Here is a 20,545-nt window from a genome sequence, read left to right on the forward strand (position 1 = left end):
AAAATGTATTATTTTGTACATAATAACAATGAGACGATGTTATAACAGAGGTACACAAAAGGTTTGGAGGCAGCAACACAGTAGTCTGAGACATAGGATTCTTGATTCTATTGTTACTTTCTGCCTCATAGTACCCTCAATTTGGCCTTCTTTCTTTTTTTCATCTGCCAAGGAATGTCAGCAGCTCTTGTCTCCTACCACCTTGAAATGTTGTCAAGGATCTCATATTTTGCTTGGTAATCCCTTGAGATCTTTGGATGAAAAGAACCATAAAAATCCCAAATGTTTTTCTAGATGGGGGTTTCCAAAATTGGTCCCTTTCAGGGAGCCACCCACTTGGATATTGAATACCCTTCCTGTGTAATGTGGAAAAAGCGGTTGGTGAAAATTCACTCTTCTAGCATCACCAAAAAAACAGACGTCTTTATTGTTTAGAAACTGAAACACACCCATTGGGGATCACTTCATCATTTTTTTTAAGTGAATGAAAACATCACAAGTTGAATTGATGAAATGCAGGATAAGTGCAAACAGACTACACCCTTCCTCTTTCAGTCACAAGGAGCGGAGGTCTGCCAATTCTCCCTCCGCACCCTCCCTGTCTAGGAAAGAGCCCTAGTTGGCTCACAAACCGTGTCCCTATCTGAGCTACAACTAATCATGCCACTGTTGAGTCATCAACACAAAAATCCCACAGACTGGTTGCTTTCCTCTTTATGGTATGAAAGAAAATCCTTTCCCTGTCATTTTTTCTCTTTTCATTTGCATCATCCACCCCCACCGTTTCTTACTCATTTTCATCTCTTCCAGTTTTTCATTCTCGTCCCTCTCTTAACCCATCCTTTTCTAATCTCAAGGGCTATTTTAAACGGATGCTTATTCACCAGATGCAACTCTCTGAGGGCTCATTTGGAAAAAATAACAATCTTTTCTGTCCCTCCAGTTGCCAAAAGTCATCGTGAGTCATGTTTTTGACTCAACTGACAGAAACACTTAATAGAAATAGTCGGCCTTTCCCAGAGTCTCTTCTTACTTGCCATTCCATCTTGTTGATTTCAACTGACCTTTAGGATGCAGCATTTGACCAGAGAAGCTTACCTGGTCATCATATCGTTTCTATTTTTACTGTCTCTCTTAAACTAGGCTAAAGCAGTCAGATGAAACAGGTTATAAGCAAACTAAGTGGCTGTCAGTAAAGATTCTAGCTCTCAAGTATCTTGGTTGAAACGTTTTTACAAAGTTACTCCCCAGACTTGAACTGTGTCCTAAATGTAAACAAGAAATTTGATAACCTACTTTCTAAAAAATATTATTTCTAAATAATAACAACAATAGCAATAATAATAATTACTATTTAAGATTCTTTCCTAATAGTGTCATAATAACAACTCAGTGTTAATTACTTTGAAACCATTAAGAGAAATTTGTTTCAAATAGACACAATAGTAATGGTTTTTTGCTTTATTAAGTCAAGTGAGCCCAAAGGAAACTGCTACTGATATTCACTGTTCGTCTTGTCAAAGTAATTTTTTAAAAGCTGAACAGTATGACTCTCACAATATAGAATAAACATGGCAAAGGTTTGTTTAATTTATTAATGAAGTTTATCAGTCGGGCTTCAATCAGGTAAGCAGAAAAAGTAAGATATATGGATATACCCCTCCTCCTACCAAACACATTTGTTGATTTGCTTATTTATTGTTTGATTCCAAGTAATTGGCTGACAAATTATGAGGACTGCTTAAGAAAATTTGAAATCCCATAGGTCAGAAAGTCAGGAAGGAAAGATCACAAGCAGACTGGCACCCACAGGCACTGGCCAAAGGAAGTCAACAAAGAATGGTTAGAAGTAGCCTGCAACCCAACAGAACCCAGGGTGTGTCCTCAGGGAAAGCTTAGACCCTTTTTAAGGCCCGCCTATAGAACATCTTCTACAGAGCTAGGAAACACCGATTCATGTTACAAATGGTTTGTTGTTCAGTCACTCAGTTGTGTCTGACTCTTTGAGAACCCATGGACTATAGGATGCCAGGCTTCCCTGCCCTTCACTATCTCCTGGAGTTTGCTCAAACTCATTCATTGAGTCGATGATAGCATCCAACCATTTCATCCTATGTCACTCCCTTCTCCTCCTGCCCTCAATCTTTCCCAGCATCAGGGTCTTTTCCAATGAGTCGACTCTTCATGTTAGGTGACCAGAGTATTGGAGCTTCAACTTCAGCATCAGTCCTTTCAATGAATATTCAGGGTTGATTTTCTTTAGGATTAACTAATTTAATCTCCTTGCAGTCCAAGAGACTCTCAAGAGTCTTCTCTAGCATCATAATTCAAAAGCATCAATTCTTTGCCACTCCGCTTTCTTTATGGTCCAACTTTCACATCCATACATGACTACTGGAAAAACCATAGCTTTGAATACAGGGACCTTTTTCTGCAAAGTGATGTCTCTGCTTTTTAATATACTGACTAGGTATGTCACAGCTTTCCTTCCAAGGAGCAAGTGTCTTTTAATTTCATGGCTGCAGTTACTGTTTGCAGTGATTTTGGAGCCCAAGAATATAAAATCTGCCACTGCTCTCACTCTTTCTCCTTCTATTTGCCATAAAGTGATGGAACCAGATACCATGATCTTAGTTTTCTGAATGTTGAATTTCAAGCCAGCTTTTCCCTTCTCCTCTCTCATTCCCCAAGAGGTGGGAGAATCACTATTTTTGCTTGTGAATTTTTTCCTATGAGGAAATAAGACATAGACCCCCAATTTAAAAATAATCAATTGACAATATAAGATCAATAATAGGAAAGAAAATGGTATGTCTATGAAAATCTTTTGCTATTAAAGCTATATATCATGACATTTTATCCAACTGATTAACCTCTATCTTTCTAAACTGAGAACCATATCCTATAAAGCAATTACTAAGTAAATGTTTCTAAGTATACATTTCAAGTATGCCTTGAAGTGACAAATCTGGGGGAAAACTTGAAAAAAATCATCTGTGCAAATATTTCTCTTACTTTGGCTTAAAACAAAAGCTACTTTGTAATAGAGTCTCTGCATTTGTTATTGACATCTTTAATACAATTGTTTAAAACAATTTTTACTTGTTATATGAATAAAGATATCCTGAAGGAGGAAAAGGCAACTGACTCCAGTATCTTTGCCTGGAAAATCCTATGGACAGAGGAGCCTGGCAGGCTAGAGTCCATGGGGTCACAAAGAGTCAGACACGACTGAGGTGACTTAACACATGTTGAAGACATCACTGATGTTATAAATAATAAGACATTCATATCCCAAACTACAAACACTAATGCTATAAACAAAGTCATATTTATATGAATTGAAACTGACTTTTTATTTCAGATATATCATCAAGTTATTGCAAAAACCACATAATAAACATCTAACACATTTCTCTCTCTTCATTCTAACTTCTTTCCCAGTTATCAGCTTATCAGCTGTCAACATCATTATTCTAAAATTTAAGGATCGTTCTTTTACTTTTTCTGGCTTAAAATGCTTTGATGATGCACATTGCCTACTGGATAAATGCTATCTGCCTAAGCTTGGTAGTCAAGGCCTGCCGTGGTGCAGGCTTTATTATCTTTCTCATTTCAATTTTGGCCGTGCGGAGTCAGCTTCTGTTTGCGCTATACCTCCTCCAAAAGGAAAAGACTCCTTATTTTCCAAAGCTTCACATGAGCCTTGCTGCGCCATATTTCCATGTATAATTACCCTTACAAGAAACAGCCTTCACACACTGTCTTTCTGTAAAATTTCCATTCAACTTTTAAAACTCAGCTTAGAGTCTCTTCCTCTGAGAAAGCTTCCACTCTCCCTCCCGATTCTACAATGCAGCTAGGTAAAATCCTTCTGGGTTCTGGTGGCCCTCTCTGGGGATTACTGTTACAGCCTCACCTTATCAGTGGCTCAGAGGCTTTTATGTAAGTTGGTTGTCCCTGACTGCTGATGCTTTGCTTTGCTTCTCTTGCTCCCTGAGTCTCATCCAGGGTTTAATTAGGTAATAGTTGCCCATTCAAAATAAACATTTGTTGAACACTAAGCATATTCAGGTTCTCTGATCTTATGCTGGTTTGGAGAAATTAAAGCAGGTAAGTAGAGAAGCCATTCATCTGAGGTCAGATATTTTATTACCTTTATTTACTAGAAGGTCTCACAGTTTTTACCCTGCTTTTGAATCTCTTTGTTAAGACACAGATTACTTGGCTTCCTCCCAGAGGTTGATTCAGTAGGTCTACCTGGAGCCAGAAAATTCTAACCAGCATCCAGTTGCCGTTCCTGCTGCTCAAGGACAACAATTTAAGAACCACTGCTCTGTATCTACACAAAGACCAAGATCCTAAAAAAACATATGTATATTTAATAAATGCTTATCTAACTGGCCTTGTTTTATTTATAAAGACAACCTTAGTACAGAATAGGATTTATTCTGTTTCTTTCTAAATCATGAAATGAAAAGTATTTTATGTATTTATATATATTTTATTTATTCAGTAGTAAAGATAAATATTCTGAGTTTTCCATCATAATTATATATTTCCCTCCCCATTATATTACTTTCCCATATGTTTAACAGATATATTTAAACATATTTTTTATAATATTAGTTTTCTTTTAAAATAGTGGAAATTAACTTTTTTTTTGTAGGAGAAGAGAGATTATCATAACGATCTATCTTCCTGTGAAAGCAATTGATCCATTATCCAGAAAATTGTATATACAGAATTTACAGCATGGAAATAAACCAGAGCTATGGCCAACTGCTTTTTGACGAGTATGCCAAGTCCACTCAATGGGAAAAGAATCTCTTCCAACAAGCGGTGCTGGGACAATTTTTTTCTACATGCAAAAGAAATTTATTGGACACCTACCTTATATACAAAAATTATTTTAAAATGGCTCAACAAAATAAGTGCTGAAAAACCATAAAGTTTTAAAGAAAACATGGGGGTAAATTTTCATGACCTTGGAGTTGTCAATGGATTCTTAAATATGACACCAAAAGCACAGCAACGGCAACAACAAAAAATGTTGAACTTTATCAAAATTTAAAACTTTTGTATATTAAAAGACGTTATCAAGGAGTTGAAAGGACAGCCTAAAGAATGGGAGAAAATATTTGCACATCTTAGATCTGATAGACATTTAAAATTCAGCATATTTAAAAAAACTCTTAAAACTCAACAAAAAGCTAAACAGTGGGCAAAGACATACAAATGGCCTATAAGAACTTGAAAAGATGTTCAACATCATTACTCAGAGAAATGCAAATCAAAACCACAATAAGATATTACAATATTACTTCACATGATACAAGAAAATAAACTTTAAAAATGAAAATGAATGTTAATGAGGATGAGGAAAAGCTAGAATTTTGGTGCATTGTTGCTGGAAATGTAAAATTATGGAAAGGTAAAATGGGAAAATAGGTTATTCATCAAGAAACTAAATTTAGAGTTGCTACATCACCTATCCCTTTCACTCCTAGATTTATACTCCCCAAAATTGAAAGCAAGAATCTAAACAAATGTTCAATGAAGTACTATTCACAGTAGCTAAAAGAATTAAAAAAAAAAGAACCATGTGTCCATCAATAGATAAATGGATAAGCAAATTGTGATATATACGTGCAACAAAATATTAAACCCTAAAAAGGAATGAAATTCTAATGCATGTTTCAACATGGAAGAATCTTGAAAATACTGTTTTAAGTGAAATAATCAGACATAAAAGGAAAAATACTGTATGATTTCTGTTAATGATATATCTAAAAGAAGGAAATTCATAGAGACAGAATGTAGGTTAGAGGTTACCAGGAGTTTCCTCCGGGCAGGAAGGGCAGTGAAGGGATAGTCAACAGTGCAGCCCAGAAAAGGAGGCATGGACAAGCTGCAGAAGTTCCTGAATGACCAGGCAGACAAAGAGCAGAGCCTGACCACGGAGATCCTGGATGCCCTGTGTCTTCACACCAGACTGAGGTGGTTTGGCAAGTGATTTGTATGCAACATTTTCTGTTCTATCCTTAGAACTGGATTGCCATGGCTTCCTAGTGGCATAACATTTTTGCAGTATTTTATTCCTTGGGAAATAATCCTGTAATATTCAGGATGGGCTTTTTAGTGAGCTCTGTGAAGTAGCTGAAGAAAATATTTGAAACAAGCTTGCTTGCAACAATTATTAATTATTCTGTTTTATTTGTTTCATATTTATCCTGTGTGCTTCTTTTGGTGAAAGAAGGGAATGACCATATTGAAGTTCTTGTGAATGGCCTGATATAGCCAATTGCACTCCATAAGCAAGGGATACAGTCATGATATGTTATTTTTCTCTCCTAAATTGAAAATCAGAAACTCTTTGAAAAGAGTGTTTGAAAGTTGATGCTGTGGTTTCAGTGAAGTATGCTTTTCGTGATATAATAATCACTCCAAAAACAAGTTGCAGTGACTACTTAAGACCATTTGTATTCTGGTACAAACTACATGGTTGATTAAACTGTTAAATTCTTGTAACTTTAAATTCATAATGTGTCATTAATATGCCCTTTCAAAGATAAGGAGATTTTAATCATTGCTAATTATAAATTATTTTTAAGTCTTTTTCAAAACAGCTTTGAGATGTGAATATTTAAGGATAACCCTTGTTTACAACTTATTCAGTTTTTCTTTTTGGCTCTTTTAAAATGTCTACATTTTTAAAACATCTTTTAAAAAAAATTAAATGTTAAGGTTTTAACTTAAAGCTAAAGACTGCTAATTATGTGTAATAAAAAGAATATTTGCAATGCTTAAAGAAACCCAAACTTGGAAATAATTTTTTTTTAATCAGGGTTGAAGGAAATGATGAATAGTGAGTTATTGTTTAATGCTGACAAAGTTTGTTTGGAGTGATGAAAAAGATTTTGAATTAGTACTGATGGCCGCACATGATTGTGATCATGATTAATGCCACTGAATTGTACACTTAAAATGGTTACTATTGCTATCAACAGATGAATGGATAAAGAAGTTGTGGCATACATATGCAATGGGATATTACTTAGCCATAAAAAGGGATGAAATTGGGCCATTTGTAGTGATGTGACTAGATCCAGAATCTGTCTTATAGAGTGAAGTAGGTCAGAAAGAGAAAAACAACTATCCTTTACTAACACATATATGTAGACTCTAGAAAAATGGTAGAGAGGAACGTATTTGCAGGGCAGGAGGAGAGATGCATATGTCGAAGATGACATGTGGACATATGGGGGAAGAAGAGGGTGGGGCAGAGTGGGAGAGGAGCTCCGACATGCATCCACGACCACGTGTGAAGTGGCTAGCTGGGGGGAAGCCGCTGTATAGACGGGGAGCTCAGCGAGGTGCTCTGTGACGATCTGGAAGGGTCGGATGAGGGAGGGCGGGAGGGAGGCTTGAGAGGGAGGGGTGTATGTATAGATACAGGCGACTCCCTTTTTGTACAGCAGAAATTAAAACAACGGTGTAAAGAAATTATACACAATAATAAAATAAAAAAGATGAACATAATAAAAGAGAAGACACACACACACATACACAAAGAAAGAACATTCTGTAAGAATGGCGGGAAGATGAGCATGTTACAGAATCAAGCCTGGTAACTTGAGGATTGCTGGCCTCCAACAGAAGCCAGGAAGCTGCAAGAAGTTTTCTTTTTTTTCCCTCAGAGGTTTCAAAGGGAGCATTTTTATGCAGACACCTTGATTTTGGACTTTCTAGCCTCCAGAATTGTGCAGAATTATGAGACAGTGTTTTTTTTAAATTAAATTTTTAATTGTTTTACAATGTTGTGTTGGACTGTTTCTTTTCTTTTCTTTTTTACACCACAAGGCTTGTGGAATCTTAGTTGCCTGATCAAGGATTGAACCCAGGTCCCCAGCAGTGAAAGCATGGAGTCCTAACCACTGGACCACCAGGGAATTCCCAAGAGTAAATTTCTCATCATGTTTTTTTCTTTATTAGGATGAACATTCTGATCTGTATCTTATTTATATTAAAGCTTTCCTTGAAGTTTGAAGAAGTTACATAGCCAGTAGAAATTGTAAACTACAAGATGTCCTGAAGGATGTTGGCCACTCAAAGAGCATTTATGGGACAAAGATTTCATATTCAAATGCAGTTGGAGGTACAACCTGGTTTTAATCATTTCTCTGTGTTTTAGAATAAATTTAGTACACACTTCTAAATTTTAAAAAATGGTTACTATTGCACAAGAAAGGAAAAAGAGAGAGATAGAAAGAAGCAGATAGAGATAATTGATCAAGGCTATGTTAAGCTCCAAAGGTAAGAAATACTAACAATTACATAGTTTTTTTTTACTATATCCTAGGCTTTTCTAGATAGTTTTATATATGCTGAAGCTCCAATACTTTGACTGCCTGATGTGAAGAGCTGACTCATTGGAAAAGAACCTGATGCTGGAAAAGACTGAAGGCAAAAGGAGAAGCGAGCAGCAGAGGATGAGATGTTAGATGGCATCACCGACTCAGTGGACATGAACTTGAGCAAACTCTGGGAGACAGTGGAGGACAGGGAAGCCTGGTGTTGTTGCAGTTCTTAGGGTAGGAAAGAGTTGGACACGACTTAGCAACTGAACAACAAATTATATACGTTAGCTCACTTAATCTACACAGCAGCAGTATTATTATTTTCCTCACCTCATCTATGAGAAAATAAGGACCAGAAAGCTTAAATAATTCGTGAGCATCATGTAACTAGCAGATGAAAGAGCCAGTTTTTGAACCTGGGACGTCTGTCTCCAAACCCATGCTTCTAATCATGCTTGCATTCTAACCTTGCATTACTGCCCTACCGATCACTCTGCTAAATGGTCAACGAGGAAAATGAGCTTAGAACTAAAAAGGAAGCAGGATCATGTCAATGTATGGCAAAACCCACTACAATATTGTAAAGTAATTAGCCTCCAACTAATAAAAATAAATGGAAAAAAATAAACAAAGAAAAAAAAAGGAAGCAGGAGGCTAAGGGAAGTTAGTCTATTTTTTTTTTTTTTTGATTACTCTGGTTTCATAAGAAAATAACCTTGATGAATCTAATTCCTAGCTGACAAATTTTCTATGCCTTTGGTCTACATACTGCCTCCTCAAGTGACTTTTGAAAGTGATGGGCTATGATGACTCTCTGTTATCTGATGGAGTCACTGACTACTTTCTTTGCACACTTTTTTTTTTTAGTTGGTAATCATTTTGTTAAAACATTTTTCAGCTTTATTTAGGTATAAGTGACAAATGAAATTGTAAGCTATTTAAAGAGTATGATGTGGTGATTGATACATTGTAAGATGATCACCCCATCGAGTCAACTGAATCAACTAATACATCCAGTCACCCCAATACTTCCTCCCCAACCAGGTTTTGTGTGTGTGTGTGTGTGTGTGTGAACATGTAAATTCTACTATCTTAGCAAATTTCAATTGGACCATACAGTGTTATCAACCATAGTCACTATGTTAATAATTAGATATTCAGACCTTATTTATCTTATCACTGAGAGGTTTTGTCTCCAAACCCCATTCCCTGGCACCCAGGCCCTGGAAACCACTTTCTGCTCTCTGCTTCTAGGAGTCTGACTTTTTGTTAGACTCAGGTACAAGTGATACAACAGTATTTGTCTTTCTGTTTGTCTTACTTCACTTAGCTTAATGCCCTCCAGGTTCACTCATGTTATTGCAAATGGCAGGATTTTCTTCTTTTTTAGGTCTGAATATTATTTCTCAGTGTGTGTGTTTGTGTGTGTGCATGCGTGTGTGTATCACATTTTCTTGATCTATTCTTTTGTTGATGAACACTTAGGTTTTGCCCATAAGTTGATTATTGTGAAAAGTGGTGCAAGACACACGAGAGTATGGATAATCTTTGAGATAATGGTTTTACTCTGTGAGTTACACCCAGAAGTAGGGTTGCTGGATCATACATAGCAGTTCCGTATAATTTTTTGAGGAACCACCATACTGTGTTCCATACTGACTTCACCAGTTACATTTACAAAGTAGATTATTTCTAAAGAGACATTGTAAGAATTAACAAAAAAATGTTGAGAAGTGTGACTTCTTTTACTTTTTAATAAGTGGACTCTTACAGTGTTAATAATATCATAACATAAAAGCTGATCTACATCCTTTCCAATATTTATCTCTTTTCTGTTAATTGTAGCTTCAACTAAACATTAATTTTTATGGAGATGAGAATGCATCTATCAGTATTTAAGACTTCTTGAACACTTATTTTATGCACAAGTAAGTGCCAACTTCTTCCCATATCAGATATAAATTACAGAGCTATTTTGATGGTATGCTTGCCTGACTGTTTCTCTCTTTTTTTTTCACTTTTCAGTATTGTTTCTCATCCAATCACTTAGAGAACTTGGCAACTATTCAAGTGATGAGTTATAACAAAACACAACAAATATATTATCTTTGAATCACATTATTTTCATATACATGAAAACAGCAGTAAAACATTTATGATACTTTTTAAAAATATAAGTACTCTCTGTTAAGTTTTAACAACCTTAGTATGAGATTTAAAGTATTTTAAGCACAACTCTGAGAAACTTTATATGCTGTGGGCCAATGATGTAAGAAGAGCGGCTCTAGCCTTTTATTAGCAATTATGATTTGTAGCAATCTTTATTGCTAGTTTTCACAACTCTCCTTCCTCTCTCTTTTTTTTTTTCTTTTTATTCTCTTTTTTCTTACAATCAAGTACTGAATTGGAGAGTTTGGCTCCTGGGATCAATCTCTACCAGACAACATAAAGCAAAACTTCCGTCTGGTTCCTTGCTTAAGCTGTTCCTAGCTGGAATTCAGTCATATATAAAACATGTGGCTGTTTCAAATTCAATAGATTTTGAAAGAAAAAGTTTGCTTCTGAGGAGACACTTGTTGATTACTAATAGGTATTATTTAAGGCTAGAAATATCCGGGATTTAGAAAAGCCCTTTGATAACTTCTCTTTTTCATCTGTAACCAGGTTATGGAAGAACTTGAATGATAGGTATAGGATTTAAACAAGATATTAATCAGTTTTTCATCAACTATTCAGTTCAGTTCAGTTCATCAGTTCAGTTCAGTTGCTCAGTCTTGTCCGACTCTGCAACCCCAGGGGCTGCAGTACGCCAGGCCTCCCTGTCCATCACCAACTCCAAGGGTCTATTCAAACTCAAGTCCATCGTGTCAGTGATGCCATCCAACCATCTCATCCTCTGTCAACCCCTTCTCCTCCTGCCTTCAATATTTCCCAGCATCAGGGTCTTTTCCAATGAGTTGGTTCTTCGCATCTGGTGGCCAAAGTACTGGAGTTTCAGCTTCAGCATCAGTTCTTTCAATGAATATTCAGGACTGATTTCCTTTAGGATGGACTAGTTGGATCTGCTTGCAGTCCAAGGGACTCTCAAGAGTCTCTTCCAACACCACAGTTCAAAAGCATCAATTCTTCAGCATTCTGCTTTCTTTATAGTCCAACTCTCACATCCATACATGACTACTGGAAAAACCAGAACCTTGACTAGATGGACCTTTGTGGCAAAGTAATGTCTCTGCTTTTTAATATGCTGTCTAGGTTATTTATTGATTGATATTTATTTATATTTTTAATTAGAGGATAGTTGCTTTACAATATATATCTCCTCTCTCTTGATTCTCCTTCCCACTCCTTATCCCACCCCTCTAGGTCGTCACAGAGCACCAGACTGGGCTCCCTGTTCATCAACCATTTTAGATTTTCCTTCCTGAGCCTTGAGTACCTCTGAAAAGAGATGACAGCTTTCTGTTTCACCTAGTCTGAGTCAAATTAATTCATTCTCACTTCTAACTGAAAGATTTTATTTCTGCATTTTTCCATCTTCTGAGATTGAGCTGACCTACAGGACTGATGCTAAAGCTGAAGGTCCAATACTTTGTCCACCTGATGTGAAGAACTGACTCACTGGAAAAGACCTTGGTGCTGGGAAAGATTGAAGGCAAAACGAAAAGGGGAGGCAGAGGCTGAGATGGTTAGATGGCATCATCACCTCAATGGACATGAGTCTGAGCAAACTCTGGGAGATAGTGAAGGACAGGGAAGCCTGGTGTGCTGCAGTCCATGGGGTCGCAAAGAGTCGGACATGGCTGAGCGGCTGAACAACAACAATGCAATTTTAAGGACACTAAAAATAATTTGATGTCTACCTGAAATTCAAATTTAACTGGGTATCCTGTATTTTACCTTATGTCAACCAAGTTCTTACTATACTAAAAAGTGGACTTATACGGCACTTCCGATGTTTCTCTTGTATCTCATCTCATGTGGCTGCTCCATCTGGAATCCAATTTTCAGAAATATCTAGAAGAGAATCAGTTTTTGGCCTCCACAATTACATATGCTTTCAAACTCCAAGGGGATACATAGTCCACCTTGATACAAGTTTCTCCAGCTCAGTAACCATGTATCTGGGCATGTTACGTGATCTTTGCTTTCAGGAGGCCCCCCCCTCCCCAGTTTCTATGTATGATTTTGTTGGAGGAAAATTAGATTTGTTTGGGACAGAAAGAATCACCATGTTTCTTAATAGTAACTGAACACTCAGAAGAATTCTTTCCTCTGACAAATTTTAGCTTTTTTTTTATTTGGGCCAGAAGGAGTAATGGAAGTGAAGGAAGCAGGGGGTCTGGTCAAATATTAGTAAATTCTGTGACTATATGATCCAAAACTGCTCTTCAGAATGTGAAAAGCTTATTTGCTAATGTTCTTTTTGAATCTTCAGTGGGAATTCTGAGACAGTGGAAAAGGTTCCATTATATTATGATCCATTCACATTCCATTCAATTATATCTTAGATGACCTCCCAAATTGGGAAAATACAGTCATTTATTTGCATACTTTTAATTTCACTTCAATAAGACAGCATTAGACAATCAAATGTAAAATAGTATTTCTTTTGGCTAACATAATTTCATGTCCTTGAGTTCATATCTTCAATAAATTAAGGTTATCAATCGGCTCATAGTTTACCAAATTCTCTAGCAACCCACATACTATGTGATCTATTGTTAAGTGCTTTGTATTATTTTTCTTCTGTCATTATAATATTGATATGATATTTAGCAAAGTGTAACACCAAATATTAAGTTTGGAGTTTTGTTTCCTCACTTGTTTTTAATTAATTTAACATATATTTCCCCCAAAGTTTCCTTTCTTTCTGAGAAGGGTGTTATATTTCTTGAGTAAAGGCAGTACAAATTAGTGCAGTGAAACAATGTTTAATAAAATAATTCTTTCAGGGTTCAAAGGAAGTAATGCCTCTGAAAAATGAGAGCAACACATATTTTCAAATCGGCTTGAATAAAATGAAATATTATTAAAAAAATAATATAGCATATGAGAGAGAAGAAACTGAAACTCCAGCAAAACTGATTGCATGATGGACAGCAAACTTAAGTCAGAGACAAACATATAATAATATTTTTAATTTTTCATCATGAGCACTTAGGTCCATAGATGGAAAAATGAAGATAGAAAAAGAAAGGGACTCAAACCACATAATGATATTTTATGTTATTTATACATACAATGTTCTGTTTTCTCAATCTAATCTTTTGTAGTTAGTATCAGAAATATTTGGCTTAATAAAGCAATACTATTTATTATAGGAGAGATGCTAAAAAGAAAAACAGAATGTACAGTTATCTAATATCTATTTAGCAAAAAGAAAGAAAGCCATACAATGGAAATCATACAATCATACAAAAAAGAAAGCCATACAATGTAAAATTTGATATTTTACATTACATTTCACTCAGTATGAAGAAAATAATGAAAACATCTGCCAAAAATGGTAAATAAGCAGGACGTATTGAACTTTATTCTTAACTCTACCTAGGTAACATTAGTTTAGAATGAAGATTGGCAAACTTTTTCTGTAATGGTCTAGATTGTAAATATTTTAGGATTTGTGAGGCTTAAAATCTTTAAAGCAACCACTCAATCCTGCTGTTGTAGCAAGAAAGCAAAGATAACACATAAATGATTAAGTATGGGTGTGTTTCAATAAAATTATTTATAACTCCAGGCTGTTAGTTAGATTTGTCCCAAGGGCCAGAGTTTGTTCACCTCTGTTCTAGAATAAGTACACGATATATTATTACCACTCTAAGGCACAGAGACTGTCTTCTGACCTTGATTAACTTCCCAGTTTGCAAATAATTGTCAGTTCTGGTTCACGCCAGTCTTAATTTCACACCAAGCCTTGCCCTCCCTTTGAAAGTCATGATTGGTATATTGAAAGGCCTATTAATTTTTTCATAGCTAGAGATCTTAAAGAGAATGGACTTTAAATCAGATCTAATAAGCTGCCAAGCTGCTTGCGGTTTTAAACTGATGAAAATGTTGAGACAACAAAGTCTACTATTCAAAAGCAAATAGTAGAGGGGATTATGCTTTTCTTAATTCATTTGATTTTATTTTTAACTTGATTTAGGGAGAATTCAAGTATAAGACCTAGGTGATTTTGCTTTGAACAGTGGAAATTTCTTATCATATATTTATAATTTATTTATAGGAAATAAAAGGCATTTTCATTAATTAGCATTCTTTCGGCTAGAGCTCTCTCTGCACACTAGATCTCTTCCTTGAAATGATTTTCCTGATGCACTGCTCCATGTGATTAAAAATAGCCTTTCGATGGTCATGCATATCTGTCTCCACCTCCAAATCTCAAATGTATATGGTTATTTTTCACTAATTCATAAAAATTCAACAGATATTCATAGCAATGTTGTATGTACTTGATGTTAGGCACTGGATGAATTTTTGCTATGTAGGTTGAGTTGCTACAGATAGGGTTGAGTTGCTATTTGTGAAATCAATTGAAAGAAAAAAAGAATAAATCCTCCAATTGAAAACAAAATAAATGTACTCTTATACATAAGGCAATATTTCTAGCATCAATATCTTAAACCACCCAGGGTGAGATAATGATGAATCCTATGTGAACTGAATGCCCTTCTGAAGATTTCCAGTGAACTTTGTTGCAGTTGAAAACTTTGGACTAGTTTCCAAAGTTATTTAAAGATTTAGATGCCTCGGCTTCAATTTTCTCTTCCTCTGGTTCCCCTAGAGACAAATCCTTGCTGCGTTTTATTCTGTCTCTGAGCCACTTTTGGTTTGGTTTCTTTCCTTAACTGTAACAAGAAAAATTAGGGGGCTAAAATTAGGTGCCCTTAAGTACTATCATGTACAGATTTATCAGATGCTTACCAAACTGCAGTTATATTTTTTAAAGTTGCTGTGAACACTGAACCACTGCTCTGAGGGAAAATACAGGGTTAGGTTTCTGGGAGTGGTTGTCACATTTTTTTGTCAGTCAGTCAGTACAGAATCTCATCTTACGTGTGTTCTTTTGGACAGTCTATGCATGTCTACAAATGCACATGAAACTACTTTGAATATTGATTTTGGGGTTACAAAAGAATTTCAATGAGTAGGTGAATTTATATATATGGAATCTGTAATAATGAAGATGGGCTTTCCTGGTAGCTCAGCTGTTAAAGAATCTGCCTGTGATGCAGGAGACCTCTGTTCGATTCCTGGGTTGGGAAGATTCCCTGAAGAAGGGAATAGGATACCTGCTCAGTATTCTTGCCTGGAGAATCCCTATGGACACAGGAGCCTGGCGGGCTACAGACCATGAGGTCGAAAAGAGTCATACATGACTAAGCACAGCACAGCACAGCAATAATAAAGACTGACTGCATCTTTGTCCTATTATCTTCCTTTAAGGCATATTTTGTACTTAGCTTTTTTTTAAGTTATAACAAGATGGTAAGGAAATAGATCCCTTTTATTATTTGATTTATAAGTTTTTCCACTTAATTTGGCAAGGTATTATTCTTATACTGACATTAGTCTTTATTGATACTATTATGAGGACTTGATTTCCTTTTTGGTAAAGGATAGAAAAAAAAAAGTTGACCAGTAGATATAGCAGGCAATCATATATAATTTGATTGTCTTAAGGTGCAACTCTCATAAAGTAGTATTAAAGAATGGAATGGGCTTCCCTGGTGGCTCAGTGGTAAAGAATACACCTGCCAATTCAGGAGACACGGGTTCTATCCTTGGGTCAGGAAGATCCCCTGGAGAAGAAAATGGCAACCCACTCCAGTATTGTTGCCTGGGAATCCCTTGGACAGAGAAGCCTGGTAGGCTGCAATCTATGGGGTCACAAATGAGTTAGACACAACTTAGTGGCTAAGCAACAACAAGAAGAAATGGAATAAAATGTATTATTTATTTGTCTTACAACATTTTTAGCTTCTGCCTAAATGATGCAAATCTGTGCGAAATTAACTCTGGTGGTAATAATTTCTGACTATTTTAAGTTAGGTATTTTGAAAGTCCAAATTCTATGCTAGATAAAAAATAATTATTTGCACACATGGTTAAATCCTCTTAGAATGCGAGAAAAAAATATGATTGTAAAATTTGAATTTATTAAAAAATCACATAGTAGCATATCATTTTTATTTCTCCTAGGAAGCCTTGGGTTTCCCAGGTGGCACTAGTGGTAAAGAACCCTGCCAATGCAGGAGACATAAGAGATGCTGGTTGGATGCCTGGATCAGGAAGATCTCCTAGAGGAGGGTATGACAACCTACTCCAGTATTCTTGCCCGGAGAATCCCATGGACAGAGGAGCCTGGTGGGCTATGGTTCATAGGGTTGCAAAGAGTTGGACACGACTGTAGCGACTTTGCATGCACACACGCAAGAGTGTTTTAGAATGTATACAGTTATCCTTTTCAGATCAGACCCAAACAAAATAACAGCCTAGAATAGTTTTGACTCAGTTCCCTTTACCTGGTAAGACTTAAGCCCCAAGAGGAAAGAGACTCTGACTCTCTTGATCAAGGTTGTTCCATTTATTTATGTCATAATGCTTGACACAAAGTAGGTGCTCAATAGATGTTGGCAAATACATGAGCAAATGAATCAGTTTATAAATATCACAACCTAGAGAATCAGGGAAGATTTGTCCTCTAAAGTTAGTCACTCTAGGGGTTTAGAATCCTTAAAAAACTTTTTAAACACTTTTATTTTTTCCAGTCATGCTGATTTCAATATATTATTACTTTTACAATAATCTATGCTTCTCTGATAACTAGTTGGTAAAGAATCCACCTGCAATGCAGGAGAAACTGATTGGATTCCTGGGTCAGGAAGATCTACTGGAAAAGGGATAGGCTAACCACTCCAGTACTCTGGCTTGGAGAATTCCATGACTGTATAGTCCATGGGGTCACACATGACTGAGCAATTTTCACTTCACTTCACTTTACAATAATCTCATGGAATAACCAATAATCATATTGAACTATAAATCAGCTTGAGTTAAAAAATATGCAAAACATTGTTTCGGCTTTTCAATGCAATCCCATTTTCATTACCAGCTTACTGACACCTAACTAGATAATCATTCAGTTTATGTCTCTATTCTTTCTCATTAAGTTTACATTCTTCAAAGTTCAAGAAAAAATGAAATCAATACTAATAACTGATAAATCAATAAAATAAAATTACTAGAAAATCCCTAGATATTTGGAAATTTAAAAAATTATTTCTACAATAATGTATAGGTCAAAGAATGAATTACAATAAAAATGAGAAAGTATTTTGAACTGAATGACAACAAAATATCACATATTAAAACTCTGGAGTCCAGTGAAAGCTATGATTAAAAAATAAGACACAACCTTATATCAGAAATGGTGAATCGCCAAAAATTAATGTTAAACATTTGCTTTAAGTAACTTGGGAAATGACATCTAAAGAAAATAGAGGGAAACAAATTATAAATATAAACCCCCAAATTATTAAGACAGAAAATAAACACACATTATAGAGCCCTAACAAAACTAAAAAAATGATTCTTTGAAAAGACTAAAATATTGATAAGCACTGGATAAGTTGAAAAATAATATAAAACTAAACAGACATAATAATCAATAAGAGGAATGGAAAAGGAAACATAATGAAAAATCTTACACATAATTTAAAAGGAATAATTTATAATAATAATAAAAAACAAAGCATAATAAATTTCACTAAAATGTGCAAGATCTCTACAAAGATACACATAAACTATAATAGAGAGAAAATGTAAAATACCATAATAATAAGTAAAACCATGGATTGAAAGATTCAATACTGTAAAATATCTATTCTCCTCAAATTGATTGGTAGATTCAATGCAGTCTCAACCAAAATCTCTACCCTCCCCCGATCCAGAACTTAAAAAGCTTATTCTAAAATTTATATAGAATTACTAAGATTCAAGACTAGCAGGACAGTCTGAAGTACAAGAAAAATATGGAAGAACTTGTTCTACTAAATATTGTGTTTTTCTTTTTTATAAAACTGGTATATTTAAGACAGTTGTTGGTGGAAGGATAGACACATGGAGAAATGAAGCAGAATTAGAGTCATTAACAGATAAAGACAGACACAGTATATAACAATGATAAATTTTCAGAGCAGTTGGAACATTATTTAATAAGTAATGGTGGATTAATCAGATGCAAGCTAAAAAAGGTAAAGCAAATTTGACTCCTACCTCACATTCTACACTGAGTGGACTGAAACTCTAAATATGAAAGTGAAATCAGTAAGTCCATTATAGAATAATAGAAAAGTGCCTCCTTTTTGGAAGAGTTAAGAAAATATTTCTTTAACAGAATGCAAAAGATAGCGAACCATAAAGGAAAACATTCATAAGCTAGAGTACTTTGAAACTAAGAAATTCTGTTTATTTAAAGAGGTAAATAATATAGTTAAAAGGCAAGCCACAGTGTGGGATAAGATATCTACAGTGCACATAATAAAAAGTGCCTGTTTTCTGAAGCTATAAACTATAAATCAGTAAGAAAAATAGAAAGTTTAAAAAATTTGGCCATAAGAAATAAATAGGCACTTCAAAGGAAAGTTTATTAAAATGCCCAAGGAACATTTAACATGTTGCTTAATCTCACTGATACCTAGTTAACAACAACAACAACAACAAAAAAGTAAATTAATCAAGAAGATATGACTACACCACTGCCAGGAGAGTTAAAAATAGCATTAATGTATGTACATTTGACTGTGCCAAAGCCTTTGACTGTGTGAAACACAACAAACTGTGGAAAATTCTTCAAGAGATGGGAATACCAGACCACCTTACATATGTCCTGAAATTAAAACCAGACATGGGACTCCTTTCCAAATAGGGAAAGGAGTACATCAAGGCTGTATATTGTCACCCTGCTTATTTAACTTAAACGCAGAGTACATCATGAGAAATCCTGGGCTGGATGAAGCACAAGCTGGAATCAAGATTGCTGGGAGAAACATCAATAACCTCAGATATGCAAATGATGCCCAACTTATGGAAGAAAGCAAAGAAGAACTAAAGAGCCTTTGATGAAATTGAGAGAGGAGAGTGAAAAAATTGGCTTAAAGCTCAACATTCAGAAAACTAAGATCATGGTATCTGGTCCCATCACTTCATGCAAATAGATGGGGAAACAATGCAAAGAGTGACAGACTTTATTTTGGGGGCTCCAAAATCACTGCAGATGGTGATTGCAACCATGACATTAGAAGACGCTTGCTCCTTGGAAGGAAATTTATGATCAACCTAGATAGCATATTAAAAAGCAGAGACATTATTTTGCCAACAATTGTCCCTCTAGTCAAAGCTATATTTTTCCAATAGTCATGTATGGATGTGATAGTTGGAATTGATGCTTTTGAACTGTGGTATTGGAAAAGACTCTTGAGAGTCCCTTGGACTGCAAGGAGATCCAACCAGTCCATCCTAAAGGAAATCAGTCCTGAATATTCATTGGAAGAACTGATGCTGAAGCTGAAACTCCAATACTTTGCCACCTGATTCAAAGAACTGACTCATTTGAAAAGACCCTGATGCTGGGAAAGACTGAAGGCAAGAGAAGCAGGGGACGTCAGAGAATAAGATGGTTGGATGGCATCACCGACTCGATGTACATAAGTTTGAGCAATTTCCGGGAGTTGGTGATGGACAGGGAAGCCTGGCATGCTGCAGTCCCTGGGGTCACAAAGAATTGGACATGAGTGAGCAACTGAACTGAAAGAACTGATATAAATGCAATATGAAAATATGGTACAGTTGAACCTATGTGCAGAGCAGGAATAAAGATGCAGATGTAGAGAACAGACGTGTGTGCACAGAGGGGGACGATGAGGGTGGGACAAATTGAGAAAATAGCATTGACATATATATACTACCGTGTGTAAAACTGGCTTTCCTGGTGCCTCAGACAGTAGAGAATCTGCCTGCAATGTGGGAGACCTGGGTTCAATCCCTGGGTTGGGAAGATCCCCTGGAAGAGGGCACGGCAACCCACTCCAGTATTCTTGCCTGGAGAATCTCCACGGACAGAGAAACCTGGCAGCTTGCAGTCCATGAGGTTGCAAAGAGTAGGACAGAACTGAGCAACC

This window comes from Cervus canadensis, chromosome 12, assembly GCF_019320065.1.
Source record: "Cervus canadensis isolate Bull #8, Minnesota chromosome 12, ASM1932006v1, whole genome shotgun sequence".
Lineage (NCBI taxonomy): Eukaryota > Metazoa > Chordata > Mammalia > Artiodactyla > Cervidae > Cervus > Cervus canadensis.